Source organism: Salvelinus alpinus, chromosome 13 (assembly GCF_045679555.1).
Source record: "Salvelinus alpinus chromosome 13, SLU_Salpinus.1, whole genome shotgun sequence".
NCBI classification, from domain to species: Eukaryota; Metazoa; Chordata; class Actinopteri; order Salmoniformes; family Salmonidae; genus Salvelinus; species Salvelinus alpinus.
Window position 1 is genome coordinate 3,994,687 of NC_092098.1, and position 6,000 is coordinate 4,000,686.

At 41.3% G+C, this 6,000-nt stretch overlaps 5 non-coding genes across 5 annotated transcripts; all 5 read right to left on the reverse strand.

Annotated features, from left to right (window-relative positions):
• Positions 1-157: 157 nt before the first annotated feature.
• Positions 158-248, reverse strand: trnar-ucu (transfer RNA arginine (anticodon UCU)). The gene is given in 2 exon segments: positions 158-193; positions 212-248. It is a non-coding gene; the product is annotated as a tRNA-Arg (tRNA).
• Positions 249-781: 533 nt separating this feature from the next.
• On the reverse strand, positions 782-873 carry trnar-ucu (transfer RNA arginine (anticodon UCU)). Its single transcript is given in 2 exon segments — positions 782-818; positions 837-873. It is a non-coding gene; the product is annotated as a tRNA-Arg (tRNA).
• Positions 874-1,406: 533 nt separating this feature from the next.
• Positions 1,407-1,498, reverse strand: trnar-ucu (transfer RNA arginine (anticodon UCU)). Its single transcript is given in 2 exon segments — positions 1,407-1,443; positions 1,462-1,498. It is a non-coding gene; the product is annotated as a tRNA-Arg (tRNA).
• A 533-nt stretch (positions 1,499-2,031) lies between these two features.
• Positions 2,032-2,123, reverse strand: trnar-ucu (transfer RNA arginine (anticodon UCU)). Its single transcript is given in 2 exon segments — positions 2,032-2,068; positions 2,087-2,123. It is a non-coding gene; the product is annotated as a tRNA-Arg (tRNA).
• Positions 2,124-2,657: 534 nt separating this feature from the next.
• On the reverse strand, positions 2,658-2,748 carry trnar-ucu (transfer RNA arginine (anticodon UCU)). Its single transcript is given in 2 exon segments — positions 2,658-2,693; positions 2,712-2,748. It is a non-coding gene; the product is annotated as a tRNA-Arg (tRNA).
• Positions 2,749-6,000: the final 3,252 nt, after the last annotated feature.

Genomic DNA, 6,000 nt, shown 5'->3' on the forward strand with positions numbered 1-6,000 from the left:
ACAAAATTGACACATGTCAGACAATTATGTAGGTGTGAAATATAGGTCCCTTGGTGAATAGGGTTGGGAACTCAAGGATTAGACCATTTGCTATGTTGTATCAGATCACTCTTTCCATTCTATTGTTCAGGGAAGGAGGAGACAAAAACATTCTGTTTGACTCTAGTGGGACTCGAACCCACAACCTTTGGATCTCTTCAACAATCTCTCCTAGAAGTCCAATGCGCTATCCATTGCGCCACAGAGCCATTCTGCTAACAAACCAAATTGAAAATCTTTCATGTGCTGGACATAGCCCGGCTCTGTCAAAGTAACTTTCTAAAGTTAGATGGCGGGCTGGAAATCAGTGAACACACCAAAGCTGCCATTTTATAACCACTGTGGGATACAAAACCAGGAACTCCACTTTACTAGAGAAGTACTTCAACCAACTAAGACATGGTGCCAGGCAACATGCAAAGACAAGTTTAGACACTTGGCCCCCGGTTCAGACAGGTGAGGGAAAAGCTGAACAAAAAGAAGGTTGGTCTTGGGTGTGCTCATTCCACCAACTTTTGGCTGACAGGCCTAATGTGCTAACCGAAAAGCACCAGAAAAACGTGTTAGAGATAAGTTACGGACTCCAACAAAATTGACACATGTCAGACAATTATGTAGGTGTGAAATATAGGTCCCTTGGTGAATAGGGTTGGGAACTCAAGGATTAGACCATTTGCTATGTTGTATCAGATCACTCTTTCCATTCTATTGTTCAGGGAAGGAGGAGACAAAAACATTCTGTTTGACTCTAGTGGGACTCGAACCCACAACCTTTGGATCTCTTCAACAATCTCTCCTAGAAGTCCAATGCGCTATCCATTGCGCCACAGAGCAATTCTGCTAACAAACCAAATTGAAAATCTTTCATGTGCTGGACATAGCCCGGCTCTGTCAAAGTAACTTTCTAAAGTTAGATGGCGGGCTGGAAATCAGTGAACACACCAAAGCTGCCATTTTATAACCACTGTGGGATACAAAACCAGGAACTCCACTTTACTAGAGAAGTACTTCAACCAACTAAGACATGGTGCCAGGCAACATGCAAAGACAAGTTTAGACACTTGGCCCCCGGTTCAGACAGGTGAGGGAAAAGCTGAACAAAAAGAAGGTTGGTCTTGGGTGTGCTCATTCCACCAACTTTTGGCTGACAGGCCTAATGTGCTAACCGAAAAGCACCAGAAAAACGTGTTAGAGATAAGTTACGGACTCCAACAAAATTGACACATGTCAGACAATTATGTAGGTGTGAAATATAGGTCCCTTGGTGAATAGGGTTGCGAACTCAAGGATTAGACCATTTGCTATGTTGTATCAGATCACTCTTTCCATTCTATTGTTCAGGGAAGGAGGAGACAAAAACATTCTGTTTGACTCTAGTGGGACTCGAACCCACAACCTTTGGATCTCTTCAACAATCTCTCCTAGAAGTCCAATGCGCTATCCATTGCGCCACAGAGCAATTCTGCTAACAAACCAAATTGAAAATCTTTCATGTGCTGGACATAGCCCGGCTCTGTCAAAGTAACTTTCTAAAGTTAGATGGCGGGCTGGAAATCAGTGAACACACCAAAGCTGCCATTTTATAACCACTGTGGGATACAAAACCAGGAACTCCACTTTACTAGAGAAGTACTTCAACCAACTAAGACATGGTGCCAGGCAACATGCAAAGACAAGTTTAGACACTTGGCCCCCGGTTCAGACAGGTGAGGGAAAAGCTGAACAAAAAGAAGGTTGGTCTTGGGTGTGCTCATTCCACCAACTTTTGGCTGACAGGCCTAATGTGCTAACCGAAAAGCACCAGAAAAACGTGTTAGAGATAAGTTACGGACTCCAACAAAATTGACACATGTCAGACAATTATGTAGGTGTGAAATATAGGTCCCTTGGTGAATAGGGTTGGGAACTCAAGGATTAGACCATTTGCTATGTTGTATCAGATCACTCTTTCCATTCTATTGTTCAGGGAAGGAGGAGACAAAAACATTCTGTTTGACTCTAGTGGGACTCGAACCCACAACCTTTGGATCTCTTCAACAATCTCTCCTAGAAGTCCAATGCGCTATCCATTGCGCCACAGAGCAATTCTGCTAACAAACCAAATTGAAAATCTTTCATGTGCTGGACATAGCCCGGCTCTGTCAAAGTAACTTTCTAAAGTTAGATGGCGGGCTGGAAATCAGTGAACACACCAAAGCTGCCATTTTATAACCACTGTGGGATACAAAACCAGGAACTCCACTTTACTAGAGAAGTACTTCAACCAACTAAGACATGGTGCCAGGCAACATGCAAAGACAAGTTTAGACACTTGGCCCCCGGTTCAGACAGGTGAGGGAAAAGCTGAACAAAAAGAAGGTTGGTCTTGGGTGTGCTCATTCCACCAACTTTTGGCTGACAGGCCTAATGTGCTAACCGAAAAGCACCAGAAAAACGTGTTAGAGATAAGTTACGGACTCCAACAAAATTGACACATGTCAGACAATTATGTAGGTGTGAAATATAGGTCCCTTGGTGAATAGGGTTGGGAACTCAAGGATTAGACCATTTGCTATGTTGTATCAGATCACTCTTTCCATTCTATTGTTCAGGGAAGGAGGAGACAAAAATATTCTGTTTGACTCTAGTGGGACTTGAACCCACAACCTTTGGATCTCTTCAACAATCTCTCCTAGAAGTCCAATGCGCTATCCATTGCGCCACAGAGCCATTCTGCTAACAAACCAAATTGAAAATCTTTCATGTGCTGGACATAGCCCGGCTCTGTCAAAGTAACTTTCTAAAGTTAGATGGCGGGCTGGAAATCAGTGAACACACCAAAGCTGCCATTTTATAACCACTGTGGGATACAAAACCAGGAACTCCACTTTACTAGAGAGGTACTTCAACCAACTAAGACATGGTGCCAGGCAACATGCATAGACAAGTTTAGAAACTTGGCTCCCGGGTCAGACAGGTGACTGAAAAGCTGAACAAAAAGAAGGTTGGACTTGGGTGTGCTCATACCACCAACTTTTGGTTGACTGGCCTAATGCGCTAACCGAAAGGCACCAGAGAAATGTGTTAGAGATAAGTTGCGGACTCCAACAAAATTGACACGTCAGACAATTATGTAGGTGTGAAATATAGGTCCCATGGTGAATAGGGTTGGGAGCTCAAGGATTAGACCATTTGCTATGTTGTATCAGATCACTCTTTCCATTCTATTGTTCAGGGAAGGAGGAGACAAAAAAATGATGGTTGTCCCAAGCTATCATCCTGTGATTCCCCCAAACAAACTACCTCCCCTCAGGATGACACTTAGAGATTCGTTTCTGGAGACTCTCTCGGCCACATAAATGTTATCAGCTCCCCCACCCCTCATCGTGCTTTAGCAATTCTCTCTCGCTGTATCCCAATCACAACTAAAACATTTTATAAATTATCCAACCCAAATTTAGAATGACTGACCTCAGCGCTTACTCTGAGTCTAGGGCTCAAATTCCAGTTTATCAACTTAGCACAGATCGTTAGAACATTTATAAACAACTTTTTATTGCTGGTCATAACTCTTCTCAATACAGGCCCCCTTTGTCCCTGTTTTCCTGTTATGATTGTCCTGGTAAATAAAGATCAGTATCTCAATGCATCCTTAGTTTAAATAGTTAGCAGGGCGTCTGTCACATTTCATGGCCCTTGATAATGTCCCAATGTTACTATCCAAGTTAATACCTCCGTTTCTCCCACGTACACGATTTTCTCACCTGAGCTGGTTCTCTCTCTCCATGCTCACTCCACAAGCGCTCTCAGCACCCCGGCCCTGGTTTATGGCTCGGACTCAGAAAGGAGTGGTAAGAGTCACTGTCTCACATTGCACGCCTTTATCGCTCTTTCTTCAGCCGGTTAGGGAGGGTTTTGAGGTTTAGCACACACTGGCCATGGTCGAAATTTTTCCTACGGTGCACCAAGACAGACAATCCGCAGATCACCTTCCATGATAACCTCAAAAAAGCACAGAATATAACAACTGTTAAGTTCATTACATTTCTGTTTCAGGAAACCAGACAAACATTGACTATATGACGAATTATGACAGTAACCTTTTCTTAGTACCATCTCTAAGACAAATGTCAGAAAGCATAACACAATGTTACTGCTAAAACCATTTTCTAAATTAGTCCATACTCCCTTATTCTACTGGCGACCTCTATGAAGAGTTACCAGATCCTGAAGATAGCACCCTAACCCCTTGCAGAATTCCAGGATCATTGCAGGATCCAGGATCCCAATCTGGTGAAATTTTTATCAAAACAAAAACACAACATTCTGCATTCAGCAATGCATATATCACAATCAATTTGAAGTAACTGTCATCCCTTAACATATATTTTCCGTTCTATATGCAGCCTGAACACAGTACTACTGTATAAGTACCCAAAAACCATGACTTCAGGGAACCAGTCATTTTCCCCTTTTACACACGTGATTAAACAAAAACATGTTAAATCAAAAATAAACAAATTCGAAAAACTAATCAATTTAGAATTACAACTCTTTTTAACTCCCTACGGAAATAATAATAATCTGCTAAAGTAATGGTACAATTTGGATAGAGAATAGTGTTTCTCATTAATTTTATAATGAAATCCCCCCGTTACGTCAATTTCTAACGAGGATGATCATTTCTCATTAGGAATTTTTTGTATACAGGGCTTTCCAAGCCATTAAAATGTTTCCTCTCCCTTTCTCCCTTCGGAAACCATTTAAATATCTCTTCAAAACATTTCCATCCTCCTGCATACCCAATTTAACTGAATTGAAAAGACCCCATCCAATACATCCCACAACACGGCGACAGTGTCTCTCCACCAAGTCTAATGATTTTACTGGTCTCCTTTTCCCCATGATTCTCCATAACCACCACACCACATAAAAAAATGTAAAGTTCATTTTAGGTTGGTAAGCCCTATACCAATTCCTCGTGATCCCAGTTCATTTTAGACTTTTTGTCTGCACCTAGTGATCGCGCCTCATGAATTTGGATTTGTGAACTAAACGCGTGAACAAAAAGGAGGTATTTGGACATAAATGATGGACTTTAGCGAACAAAACAAACATTTATTGTGGAACTGGGATTCCTGGGAGTGCATTCTGATGAAGATCATCAAAGGTAAGTGAATATTTATAATGCTATTTCTGACTTCTGTTGACTCCACAACATGGCGGGTATCTGTATGGCTTGTTTTGTTCTCTGAGCGCTGTACTCAGATTATTGCATGGTGTGCTTTTTCCGTAAAGCTTTTTTTAAATCTGACACAGCGGTTGCATTAAGGAGAAGTTTATCTATAATTCCATGCATAACACTTGTATCTTTTATCAATGTTTATTATGAGTATTTATGTAAATTGATGTGCCTCTCTGCAAAAACACCAGATGTTTTGGAAGCAAAACATTACTGTACATAACACGCCAATGTAAACTGAGATTTTTGGATATAAATATGAACTTTATCGAACAAAACATACATGTATTGTGTAACATGAAGTCCTATGAGTGTCATCTGATGAAGATCATCAAAGGTTAGTGATTCATTTTATCTCTATTTCTGCTTTTCGTGACTCCTCTCTTTGGATGGAAAAATGGCTGTGTTTTTCTGTGACTAGGTGCTGACCTAACATAATCGCATGGTATGCTTTCGTCGTAAAGCTTTTTTGAAATCGGACACTGTGGTGGGATTGACCTCTCTAGGGTACGTGGGACAGTAGCATCCCACCTCGTCAACAGCCAGTGAAACTGCAGGGCGCCAAATTCAAAACAACAGAAATCCCATAATTAAAATTCCTCAAACATACATGTATTTCACACCATTTTAAAGATACACTTGTTGTAAATCCAGCCACAGTGTCCGATTTCAAAAAGGCTTTACGACAAAAGCAAATAGGCATATCAGGCATATCAGCAATTCTCAATCAGATGAGATAC